Below are 14222 nucleotides of genomic sequence, written 5' to 3'. Positions count from 1 at the left end.
GAGGGCAGGACCACAACAATGGCGAAAGTGAAATGGAGACAGTAGATACAGCTGGTCTGTTGTAATATAATAAAGACAGTAGATCTAGCTGGTCTGTCATAATATAAATGAGACAGTAGATCTGGCAGGTCTATAATAATATATTCAACCTTATGTTCCCTGTACTCTATATATATCTGTTTATTATACCTGTTGATACAGGGCTCATATGTGAAACTATTCTAACTGAACATTTTCTTTCCAAGTGACACTGACTCCGAGTGGGAGCACCCAGTGCCAAGGTGTCCATCCCCCACTGAAGCTGGTTCATCCAGCCGGACACCTGTTGTCTCAGCGCTACTGGGGCATGGACCGCAAAAAATGTCCCATTCCAACTGCAATAAAGGACTACAACAAGAGTATGGGAGGTGTGGACCTGTCAGATGCGCTGATAGGCTATTACAATGTTCTCCATAAGACGATGAAATGGTACAAGAACTTCTATTATTTCATCGACATTGCTGTGGTGAATGTATTCATACTACACAAGGAAATGGCTAAGAGCTGTGGAAAGCCCCCCCATCTCACAGCAAGCCTTCAGAGAGCTGCTCATCAAGGAGCTTGCTGGCTACAGCACCACATCACCACTGCACCACGTTCTGGCCCCTCTACCTCTGTCCCTTCTGCTCCTGCCACAAGTGGTGTACATCTGCCCAAATTTATTTCTGCAGGCATGGATGTGCCTCAGGGCCAAAAGGGCACAGCATGGAGGCGTCGCTGTGTTCTTTGCAAAATGAAGTCCCCCATCACCTGCACCACATGCTTGGTGACCCTCAGCAGCAAAATATTGTGTAGAGGACTGAGGTTCTTCCAAATATTGAAAGTATTAATTTGTAAATGTATACATATATATTTTTCATGTTATTTCTCCCTTTTTTTTGTGTGTTTGTTAGAATACCATTTTGGTATTTTATATATACTTATTACATTCAAAATGTTTAACTTCACCAATTTGGCCACTTGGGTACATTTGGGCTACTTGTGTGGGACACCTTACATTTACATTTACATTTAAGTCATTTAGCAGACGCTCTTATCCAGAGCGACTTACAAATTGGTGCATACACCTTATGACAACCAGTGGAACAGCCACTTGCATCTAAATCTTGTTGGGGGGGGAGAAGGGGGGGGTGAGAAGGATTACTTACCCTTACTTACCCTATCCTAGGTATTCCTTGAAGAGGTGGGGTTTCAGGTGTCTCCGGAAGGTGGTGATTGACTCCGCTGTCCTGGCGTCGTGAGGGAGTTTGTTCCACCATTGGGGGGCCAGAGCAGCGAACAGTTTTGACTGGGCTGAGCGGGAACTGTACTTCCTCAGTGGTAGGGAGGCGAGCAGGCCAGAGGTGGATGAACGCAGTGCCCTTGTTTGGGTGTAGGGCCTGATCAGAGCCTGGAGGTACTGAGGTGCCGTTCCCTCACAGCTCCGTAGGCAAGCACCATGGTCTTGTAGCGGATGCGAAACTGGAAGCCAGTGGAGAGAGCGGAGGAGCGGGGTGACGTGAGAGAACTTGGGAAGGTTGAACACCAGACGGGCTGCGGCGTTCTGGATGAGTTGTAGGGGTTTAATGGCACAGGCAGGGAGCCCAGCCAACAGCGAGTTGCAGTAATCAAGACGGGAGATGACAAGTGCCTGGATTAGGACCTGCGCCGCTTCCTGTGTGAGGCAGGGTCGTACTCTGCGGATGTTGTAGAGCATGAACCTACAGGAACGGCCTTCCAACACCTGGTTGACTTCATGATAAATATCATGTAGCACACTCATTTTGGAAGTTATCATTCTGAAACTTTGCACAAGTACTGTTGCCCTCTTATGTTCTTCACTGAAATTGTCCCCATCATCCTATCTGAATGTTTGTTTTATCCTGTTCATTTTAAAAATGATGATGCAACAATAAAAATAAAAAACATATGGTTTTTTCATTGTATTATCTAAACCAGATCTATTGTGTTATATTATCCTACATTCAATTCACAATTACACAAACTTCAGAGTGTTGTCTTTCAAATGAAACAAATAATATGCATATCCTGGGTTCTGGCCCTGAGCTACAGGCAGTTAGATTTGGGGATGTCTTCAGGCGGAAATTGAAAAAAGTAGGGGGGTAGCTGTAAGAGGTTTTTAATACAAGTGGTGTGTGCCGGCAGTCAATCACGTAACCTCTCACTCCCACTCTGAGCCATTCAGTGATGTTGTTTATGTATGTAGCTGAGCTGTAGCATTAGCAATGTCTTTCAAAAGTAGACAACTCACAAATGCAGAAATTCTGGAGACTTTGATCAATTCTGACAATGAGTCTGAAATTCAAGAATCAGATTCTGACAGTGACGATGAGGAGTTGCCCCACAACCTTGTAGCCATTGAGTTCCCTGAATCTGAGGACCCCTTGTCCACTGACAAAGTCCCAGGTCCCTTTGGAGATGCTGATGGTGATGGAGGCAGACCAACAGTGGATGAAGTACAGGAGGTCTGTGGTAGCTGGAAGGCCGCCAGCCATTTCACTCCTCCTCGCCCTGCTGTTTGCTTTGATGAGTCCCAGTCTGCAACTCCCCTTGGTATTTCCATCTGAGGCAGAGAGCTTCAAGTTGTTTCTGACAGAGGAGCTGGTGGTAGAGGAGACCAATCGCTATGCCTTGGAGCTACAAGAGAAGAGAGAACCAGGAGTGAGGGGGAGACTTGCTGAATTCGTGACAACCACAATTAGTGAAATGTATACCTTCCTGGTGACAGTTATTCTCATGGGAAAAGTAAATAAGAACTCCCTAAGAGAATACTGGAGCACAGATCCTATGTTTACAACTCTCTTCTTTGCCTCCCTCTTTTCCCAAGAACGTTTCCTAGTTCTGCTGCGATGCCTGCATTTTGTCAACAATGCTACTGATGTCACATCCTGACCATAGAAAGCCTTTATTTTCTATGGTAGAGTAGGTCAGGGCGTGACTAGGGGGGTTAGTCTAGTTTATATTTTCTATGTGGGGTTCTAGGTTGATTTTTCTACATTGGGGTTTTGGTATGATTCCCAGTTAGATGCAGCTGGCTATTGTTGTCTCTAATTGGGGATCATACTTAAGTAGAATTTTTTCCATCTGTGGATTATGGGATATTGCTTATGTTTAGTTGCCTGTTCGCACTGCATTGTCATCACGTTTCGTTTATTCTATATTGTTTTGTTTTTTCTAAGTTCCACTGTCTAATAAATATGTGGAACTCTACGTACGCTGCGCCTTGGTCCGTCTATACTAACGATCGTGATAACTTCCAACCTAAATGACCCGTTATACAAAATAATAAATGTTCGTACCAGCCTGACATCAGCATTTGGTTGAGTCTTTGTGCCATACAAGGACCTATGCATTGATGAGTCCCTGATGTTATGGAAAGGTAGGCTGGCGTTCCGTCAATATATTCACTGCAAAAGCACAGGTTTTTGGTCAAGGTCTTTGTTATGCACGAAGTCTATACAGTATTTGTCCGGGACATTATAGTTTACCCAGGGTACACCACTGACATCCAACATTATTGAGGGTCTTGGGGTGTCTGGGTCCATGGTGATGACCATGCTGGCTCCTCATCTCATCAAGGGACACACATATGTGGAAAATTGGTACAGCAGTCCCACACTCATCCAACATCTGCTCTACAACAGCACAGGGGCCTGTGGCACAGTCACATCGAACAGAAAGGGGATGCCAGCATTCAGATGCAGAGAGGGGAGGTGGAGTTCAAGGAGAACAGTCAACAGCTGGCAGTGAAGTTGCATGACAAACGAGATGTCCATGTCCTCTCCACTGTCCATACAGCAACCATGTCCTCTCCACTGTCCATACAGCAGCCATGTCCTCTCCACTGTCCATACAGCAACCATGTCCTCTCCACTGTCCATACAGCAGCCATGTCCTCTCCACTGTCCATACAGCAACCATGTCCTCTCCACTGTCCATACAGCAACCATGTCCTCTCCACTGTCCATACAGCAGCCATGTCCTCTCCACTGTCCATACAGCAACCATGTCCTCTCCACTGTCCATACAGCAGCCATGTCCTCTCCACTGTCCATACAGCAACCATGTCCTCTCCACTGTCCATACAGCAGCCATGTCCTCTCCACTGTCCATACAGCAACCATGTCCTCTCCACTGTCCATACAGAAACCATGTCGGCCACAGGGAAGGTGGACCACCTGACGGGAGAGAGACTGATTAAACCAGACTGTGTGCTTGACTATAACTTCAAAATGGGGGCAGTGGATGAGGTGGACATGATAAACAGCTTTGTGGAATGCGCGCGGAAAACTACCAATGCAGTTAAAAAAATTACGAATAAGAAATAAAAGTTACAAGTAGTAAAATAACAATAGCGAGACTATATACAGTGGGTACCCTTATAGAGTCAATGTGCGGGGGCACCAGTTAGTCACGGTTAGTAATATGTACATGTAGGTAGAGTTATTAAAGTGACTATGCATAGATAATAACAGAGAGTAGCAGCGGTGTAAAAGGGGTGGAACAATACAAATAGTCTGGGTAGCCATTTGATTAGATATTCAGGAGTCTTGTGGCTTGGGGGTAGAAACCGTTTAGAAGCCTCTTGGACCTAGACTTGGCACTCCGGTACCGCTTGCCATGCGGGAGCAGAGAGAACAGTCTATGACTAGGATGGCTGAAGATTTTGACAAGTATTAGGTCCTTCCTCTGACACTACCTGGAATAGTGGTCCAGGATCCCAGAAATCTTGGCCCCAGTGATGTACTGAGCCGTACGCAATGCCCACTGTAGTGCTTTGTGGTCAGAAGCCGAGCAGTTGCCGTACCAGGCAGTGATGCTCTCGATGGTGCAGCTGTAGAACCTTTTTAGGATCTGAGGACCAATTCCAAATCATTTCAGTCTCCTGAGGTAGAAAAGGTTTTGTCGTGCCCTCTTCACGAATGTCTTGGTGTGCTTGGGCCATGTTAGTTTATTGGTGATGTGGACACCAAGGAACTTGAAGCTCTCAACCTGCTCCACTACAGCCCCATCAATGAGAATCGGGGCGTGCTGGGACGTCCTTTTTCTGTAGTACACAATCATCTCCTTTGTCTTGATCATGTTGAGGGGGAGGTTGTTGTCCTGGCACCACATAGGCTGTCTCATCGTTGCTCAGGACTATCAATGTTGTGTCAACATGAGCGAACAGTGAGTACAGGAGGGGACTGAGCACGCACCCGAGCGGCCCCTGTGTTAAGGTTCAGCATGGCGGATGTGTTGTTACCTACCCATACCACCTGGGGGTGGCCCGACAAGAAGTCCAGGATCCAGTTGCAGGTGAGATGTTTAGTCCAAGGGTCCTTAGCTTATTGATGAGCTTTGAGAGCACTATGGTGTTGAACACTGAGCTGTAGTCAATGAATAGCATTCTCACGTAGGTGTTCCTTTTGTCCAGGTGGGAAAGGGTAGTGTGGAGTGCAATAGAGATTGCATCATCTGTGGATCTGTTAGGGTGGTATGCAAAATAGGAGAGGGTCTAGGGTTTCTGGGATAATGTTGTTGGATGTGAGCCATGACCAGCCTTTCAAAGCACTTCATGGCTACAGACGTGAGCGCTACAGTTCAGTAGTCATTTAGGCAGGTTACCTTAGTGTTCTTGGGCACAGGGACTATGGTGGTCTGCTTAAAACATGTTGGTATTACAGACTCGGACAGGGAGAGGTTGAAAATGTCAGTGTGAATGTTGACCTGTTTAATGCTGCGGAGAATGAGTTCACACAGTCGTCCGGAACAGCTGTCGCTCTCATGCATGTTTCAGTGTTATTTCCCTTGAAGCAAGCATAGAAGTAGTTTAGCTCGTCTGGTAGGCTGGTGTCACTGGGCAGCTCTCAGCTGTGCTTCCTTTTGTAGTCTGTAATGGTTTGCAAGCCCTACCACATCCGACGAGCGTCGGAGCCGGTGTAGTACGTTTCGATCTTAGTCCTGTATTGACACTTTGCCTGTTTGATGGTTCATCGGAGGGCATAGCTGGATTTCTTATAAGCTTTAGTGGTTAGAGTCCCGCTCCTTAAATCCGGCAGCTCTAGCCTTTAGTTCAGTGCAGATGTTGCTTGTAATCCATGGCCTCTGGTTGGGGTATGTATGCATGGTCACTGTGGGGATGACATCATCGATGCATTTATTGATGAAGCCAATGAATGATGTGGTGTACTCCTCAATTCCATAGGAAGAATCCCGGAACATATTCCAGTCTGTGCTCGCAAAACAGTCCTGTATCTTAGCATCTGCTTCATATGACCACTTTTTTATTGACAGAGTCGCTGGTGCTTCCTGCTTTAATTGTTGCTTGTATGCAGGAATCAGGAGGATAGAATTCTGGTCAGATTTGGCAAATGGAGGGTGAGGGAGAGCTTTGAATTGCATCTCTGTGTGTGGAGTACAGGTGGGTTTTTCCCCCTCTGGTTGCACATTTAACATGCTGATAGAAATTTGGTAAAACAGATTTCCCTGCATTAAAGTCCCTGGCCACTAGGAGTGCTGCCTCTGGATGAACGTTTTCCTCTTTGCTTATGGCGGAATACAGCTAATCGAGTGTGGTCTTCGGTCTGTGGTGTTATGTAGACGGCTACAAAAATATAGATGAAATCTCTCTAGGTAGATAGTGTGGTCTACAGGTTATCATGAGACACTCTACCTCAGGCGAGCAAAACCTCGAGACTTCCTTAGATATCGTGCACCAGCTGTTGATTACATATATTCATAGTCCGCCACCCCTTGTCTTACCAGATGCCGCTGTTCTATTGTATAACCAGCCAGCTGTATGTTGATAATGGCGTCATTCAACCACGACTCCGTAAAGCATAAGGTATTACAGTTTTCAATGTCCCGTTGGTAGTTTAATCAACTTCCTAGGTCATCAATTTTATTTTCCAATGATTGCACGTTAGCTAGAAGGACAGAAGGCAGGTGGGGTTTATTTGATCGCCTACGAATTCTCAGAACGCAGCCAGACCTCCGTCTTCTTTTTCTCCATCATCTCTTCACGCAAATGACTGGGATTTGGGCCTATTCCCGGGAAATCAGTATGTTGTTCAAGTCGGGCTTGTCTGACTTGTTGAAGGGAAAAAAAAGCTTCTGCCTGATCGGGGTGAGTAATCGCTGTTCTGATGTCCAGACGTTCAGTTCACATACAAATCACATACAGTACCATTATGTAATTATCTTGACAATATCTCACCCACCTATCCACTGCCTCATCATCCTCCCCACTCCCTCTCCCCCAGAGGTAAAGTAATTACCTACCAAAAGTACAGAGAAAACCTCATGAGAGAGCTGCTGGAGGAGCACCACACCCCTCAGCGCCGATCCACTGGGGGCCGTCCTGCTGCAGACAATCACCTACACCTCACTGCACGGCATTTTCCCTGCAAAGTCCCTTAAACTGCTGCTCAAGGTAGTCGCACACGGAGGCACGGCAAAGTCTGCCTGTCTGGCACCAGGAAAAGGAAGCATACGAGGTTGACAAAGTATATGTGTTCAGCTTGTGACACAACTCTATGTGTTTCACCATGCTTTTGGGAGTACCATATGCTCAAGCACTATTGAGCACATCTGCAGCAATTACTGACTGACTGACTGACTTGACTGACCAGTTCCAGTAATGATATTGGCAAATAATGTTCAATACTGTTGGTGTGTGTGGTTTCTGAAAGTACAGAATAAAGAGGAATTATTAGTAATTAGAATGCAATATCAGGATATAGCAATAAAACAATTTTACAAAGTGACAATGCATTGACAAAATCTCAAATATGAGTTATATGACAGTAAGGAACAGTAACTGTCGAGCTCCACAAGGGGGCAGGGCAGGGAAGAACAGAGCTATGCTAAAAAGGCAAAATTAAAACAACCATTGTCATAGAGCCAGGGTAGCTACAAAAGATAACACAAGCTAATATTTCTCTGATGCAATTAGCATTGTTTTACAGAGCTAATAGAAGAATGTAGCTAGCTACATGAGCACGATTGAGTATAACACCATAAAGGTTATGCAATTAGTGTAATGGGATTCTTCCGTCGAAGGAGAGGCGGACCAAAACGCAGCATGGTTGAAGTTCATGGTTATAATAGGAAAACTCAAACATGAACACAACTACAAAACAAGAAACGTGAAAACCCGAAAACTGTCCTGTGTGGCACAAACACTGACACAGGAGACAACCACCCACAAAACCCAACACAAAACAGGCTACCTAAATATGGCTCCCAATCAGAGACAATGACTAACACCTGCCTCTGATTGAGAACCATATCAGGCCCAAACACAGAAACAGACAAACAAGACATCCAACATAGAATGCCCACTCAGATCACACCCTGACCAAACAAAACATAGAACATACAAAGCAAACTATGGTCAGGGTGTGACAATTAGGAACGTTACCTCGCGTGTCTGCGGTTATAAGGAATACACACAAATATATTATGCTCCATACATACAGTGAGCTACAGTAGAAATGACATAACAGGACTTACAGAAACTATTATAACGTAACAAGGCACTTACTTTAATAGAAACTAACACATGTCAAAGATATTATCATGTAGTAATGAAAACAACAATGAAGGCGAAGCAAACACCAGACAGAAAATGTGAAAAGTTTGTGCAGGTCCTGTTCTGACTGGAGATGTGCAAATGTCTGCATTCTTGATCTGCGGAAACAATGGGGAAGTGCTTGGGGAAGTTTGTCCGGCTCAGTAATGCCTAAAACATAAATTGCCTGCAAAAGTGAAATGGCCTATTTTTATGTGAATTAATGAGGAGGCGGAACACACCTCAATTCAAACTGTTGTTAGAAAATAAACTTATTAGAAAATAATTTGAAACTGACAAGTTGATACAGTTAATTAATTAATAAATAATATCAGGCAGAGTTCCTTAGATTGAAGGCAGCGCAGATTAATTGTCCTGTTGCGTAAAAATCACGCCCGGGCAACCGTTAGAGATATTTGGAACTCACTTTCGAAAAGGTTAACGGTCTATTTCCGTGAGCCCGAAAGTTATTTGCTAGACAATCACCGGCTGACGAAATGTTGTGACCGCCATAGCCCTTCCTCAGGTGCATTTTGTTTCCATTGATCATCCTTGAGATGCTTCTACAACTTGGAGTCCACCTGTGGTAAATTAAATTGATTAGACATGATTTGGAAAGGCACACACCTGTCTATATAGAGGTCCCACAGTTGTCAGAGCAAAAACCAAGCCAAGACGAATGAATTGTCCGTAGAGCTCAGAGACAGGATTGTGTCGACAAAGATTTGGCAATGGGTACCAAAACATTTCTGCAGCATCGAAGGTTCCCAAGAACACAGTGTCCTCCATTATTCTTAAATGGAAGAAGTTTGGAACCACCAAGACTCTTCTTAGTGCTGGCCGCCCGGCACAACTGAGCAATCGAGTGAGAAGGGCCTTGGTCAGGGAGGTGACCAAGAACCCGATGGTCACTCTGACAGAGCTCCAGAAGGACAACCATCTCTGCAGCACTCCACCAATCAGGCCTTTATGGTAGAGTGGCCAGAAGGATGCCACTCCTTAGTAAAAGGCACATGACAGCCTGCTTGGAGTTTGCCAAAAGGGACCTAAAGGACTCTCAGACCATGAGAAACAAGATTCTCTGGTCTGATGAAACCAAGATTGAACTCTTTGGACTCAATGCCAAGCGTCACGTCTCGAGGAAACCTGTCAACATTACATTTACATTACATTTAAGTCATTTAGCAGACGCTCTTATCCAGAGCGACTTACAAATTGGTGCATTCACCTTATGACATCCAGTGGAACAGCCACTTTACAATAGTGCATCTAAATCTTTAAGGGGGGTGAGAAGGATTACTTTATCCTATCCTAGGTATTCCTTAAAGAGGTGGGGTTTCAGGTGTCTCCGGAAGGTGGTGATTGAGCCCGCTGTCCTGGCGTAGTGAGGGAGTGTGTTCCACCATTGGGGAGCCAGAGCAGCGAACAGTTTTGACTGGGCTGAGCAAGGGAACTGTACTTCCTCAGTGGTAGGGAGGCGAGCAGGCCAGAGGTGGATGAACGCAGTGCCCTTGTTTGGGTGTAGGGCCTGATCAGAGCCTGGAGGTACTGAGGTGCCGTTCCCCTCACAGTAAATATCCAATTAATCTACTCGTAGGCAAGCACCATGGTCTTGTAGCGGATGCGAGCTTCAACTGGAAGCCAGTGGAGAGAGCGGAGGAGCGGGGTGATATGAGAGAACTTGGGAAGGTTTGAACACCAGACGGGCTGAGGCGTTCTGGATGAGTTGTAGGGGTTTAATGGCACAGGCAGGGAGCCCAGCCAACAGAAGAATAGTAAATGCAGTAATCCAGACGGGAGATGACAAGTGCCTGGATTAGGACCTGCGCCGTTTCCTGTGTGAGGCAGGGTAAGGTTAGGTTTGCGGATGTTGTAGAGCATGAACCTACAGGAACGGGCCACCGCCTTGATGTTAGTTGAGAACGACAGGGTGTTGTCCAGGATCACGCCAAGGTTCTTAGCGCTCTGGGAGGAGGACACAATGGAGTTGTCAACCGTGATGGCGAGAACATCCCTACGGTGAAGCATGCTGGTGGCAGCATCATGCTGTGGGGATGTTTTTCAGCGACAGAGACTTGGAGACTAGTCAGGATAGAGGGAAAGATAAACAGGGAAAAGTACAGAGAGATCCTTGATGAAAACCTGCTCCAGAGCTCTCAGGACCTCAGACTGGGGCGAAGGTTACCTTCCAACAGGACAATGACCCTAAGCATACAACCAAGACAGCGCAGGAGTAGCGTCGGGACAAGTCTCTGAATGTCCTTGAGTGGCCCAGCCAGAGCCTGGACTTGAGCCCATTGAACATCTCTGGAGAGACCTGAAAATAGCTGTGCGGCGACGCTCCCCATCCAACCTGACAAAGCTTGAGAGGATCTGCAGAGAAGACTGGGAGAAACTCCCCAAATACATGTGTGCCAAGCTTGTAGTGTCATACCCAAGAAGACTCAAGGCTGTAAATGCTGCCAAAGGTGCTTCAACAAAGTACTGAATAAGTATGTAAATGTGATATTTTTTAATTTTTTAAAATTAATTTGCAAAAATGTCTAAAAATCTGTTTTTGCTTTGTCATTATGGGGTATTGTGTGTAGAATGATGAGGGGGGGAAACGATTTAATATGTTTTAGAACAAGGCTGTAACGTAATAAATGTTTAATAAGTCAAGTGGTTTGAATACCTTCCGAATGCACTGTATTTTCCTAATCGATTCATGTCTGAGTAAATATCCAATTAATCTGCTTTATAGTATCAGTATGAGTTTAGCACCATGAAATATGCATGAGTGATCCTTCAGACCGCCCTGTGTTTAAATATTCTTTTCAACCCGTTGCCTGAGGAAATGTGTCAGATTGGACCGAGTGTGTGTGTGTGTGTGTGTGTGTGTGTGTGTGTGTGTGTGTGTGTGTGTGTGTGTGTGTGTGTGTGTGTGTGTGTGTGTGTGTGTGTGTGTGTTGATGTGTTTAACTATATTTGTAGTTGCCAGAAGTCCCCAGAAGAATAGTAAATGAACAATAATTTGACCAACTCAGGACATTTTAGGCTTAAGGTTAGAATTAGTGTTAGGGTTAGAATACGGGTTAGGTATAGGGTTAGGGTTAGGGTTAAGGTTAGGTTTTCGGGTTAGGGTAAATAGTATTTTGAATGGGGACTGAATTGTGTGTCCACAGAAGGTTAGTTGTGTGTGTGTGTGTGTGTGTGTGTGTGTGTGTGTGTATGTGTGTGTGTGTGTGTGTGTGTGTGTGTGTGTAGACTCCCAGACATCTAAGAGTAGCTCTTTCTGTGAGATGAGCACTGATGGTAGTGGTTGCCCACTGTCTGGAAACACACACACACACACTGACACTCACACAAACACATACCCCCTTGAACACACGCATGCACATACTGTATGTATGCACACTCACCAATAAACACACACAACCAGTAGAAACTAAGCACACTTATGTGTGTAGGCACAGAACACCCCATCAAAACACACATGCTCACCTAGAAACACATACCAACACATTGAGAAAACCACTGAATATCCCCTAGCACCAGTTCTCAGGCTAGGTGATCAATAGATTGTATCCAGAGCCAATAATGCGAGAGGATCCAGGGGCCGTGAGTGGTCCAAGTACTAATTGTGTTTAGTTACCCTACACTCAGGGCTGGCTCTCAGTGAGCTGCTGGTTGCCCCCCTCTGTTTTACAGCTAATTCCCTACAGTTTGACCCATTGAGCCATGACTTATGCCATGTTAATGATATCTGAGTGAGAGTGACTAACAAAATCAATGGGGGCTCCCTGGAAGTCCCTGGGCACGTGCCTGGTCGGTATTCAGTCATGATTACTACAAGTTTAGATAACTGGCTAGTCTAACTTACCAATCTAAAAATGGTTAGCTGACATGGGCTAATTGAGTGACTGTCAGTGACTGACAAAACAAGAAGTAAACTGCTGATGCACAACCACATTTCGAACTTGCATCTTGTGTATTCTACTATTCTAACTCTCAACAGTAAGTTGAGACACATTTTTTAGGTTGGGGGCCCATGGCGGCCTAGGACCCTAAGCGATTGCTTATGTCACTTATGCCTGGAGCCGGCCCTGCCCACACTTCTATTTCCCCGGGGGTCCTGGCACTATGGAATAGTGTGTGTGTGTGTTTTTGTTTGTTTGTTTGTGTGGTGTTAGTGTTGCGTGGGTCAGCTGTTTGTTCACCCGCACCCGGCCGCAATTGCTAATAACCTATCCGCAACCGCCTAACTGTATGTAAACATCTGAAGACCGCACCCAACCGTAACCCACAAATATAGAAAATGCTCCATAGGCTACAGTCAAATATGGCAGAACAATTTTTTGACAGGGGGTGCAGGACATTTTTTTGCCTGATTTAGATACACTATATATACAAAAGTATGTGGACACCCTTTCAAATTAGTAGATTAGGCTATTTCACCCACACCTGTTGCTGACGTGTATAAAATCAAGCACACAGCCTTACAATCTCCATAGACATTGACAGTAGAATGGCCTTACTAAAAAGCTCAGTGACTTTCAACGTGGCACCGTCAAAGGCTGCCACCTTTCCAACAAGTCAGTTCGTCAAATTTCTGCCCTGCTATACCTTCCCTGGTCAATTTAAGGGCTGTTATTGTGATGTGGAAACCATTAGGAGCAACAACGGCTCAGCCGCAAAGTGGGAGGCCACACAAGCTCACAGAACTGGACTGTCTTCGGTTGCAACACTCTATGCCTGTGTGTGTACAAATATATGTGTGAAAGTGTAAAAGGGTTTAGTGTGCTCCTAACCGCTTAGCTTCCCCCACTTTACTGGGCTCAAACCAGTGATCCTCTGCTTCACAGCACACGAGACCGGCGCCAGTGCTTCATTTTGGACTGTTTTGTTCTGTTACCTACTCGGCCGAATCCAGTAACTCTAGTAGAAAAATTCAAAGAAAAGCGATTGAAGTTCATTCGAGTTGCATCTTCATTAATTGTCCTGCCCCCACAAAAAAAAAGTTATGTTAAAAAGTTTTCAGCAAGTAACTAATATTCAATGGGTTCGGCCAGCCCGGGTATATGGTTTGCGCAACATTGTAACCTACTGTAGGCCTATGTGTGAGACCAAGTGTCCGGGGTTGTGTGAGACACGTGCCTGTATCTCTCACATAACTAGAAGGAGATCCACTTTCTATGATCTCTCTCCCTCTCTGCCCTGACAGACATGAGCCTGCAACTCTCACATAACTAGAAGGGGATCCACTTTCTATGATCTCTCTCCCTCTCTGCCCTGACAGACATGAGCCTGCAACTCTCACATAACTAGAAGGGGATCCACTTTCTATGATCTCTCTCCCTCTCTGCCCTGACAGACATGAGCCTGCAACTCTCACATAACTAGAAGGAGATCCACTTTCTATGTTCTCTCTCCCTCTCTGCCCTGACAGACATGAGCCTGCAACTCTCACATAACTAGAAGATCCACTTTCTATGTTCTCTCTCCCTCTCTGCCCTGACAGACATGCACTTGCAACTCTCATCTCTCCAGCGTTGCATGTCATCATTTATTTCCTTATAGAATCACTTGATCAACCGCCAAATATAGTTTAACAAAGTAAAACAAGAAAGAGATAGGCTTTTGGCATGAG

The sequence above is a fragment of the Oncorhynchus keta genome, chromosome 20 (genome assembly GCF_023373465.1).
Source record: "Oncorhynchus keta strain PuntledgeMale-10-30-2019 chromosome 20, Oket_V2, whole genome shotgun sequence".
Classification (NCBI taxonomy): domain Eukaryota; kingdom Metazoa; phylum Chordata; class Actinopteri; order Salmoniformes; family Salmonidae; genus Oncorhynchus; species Oncorhynchus keta.
Note: the sequence above shows the minus strand (reverse complement) of the source record.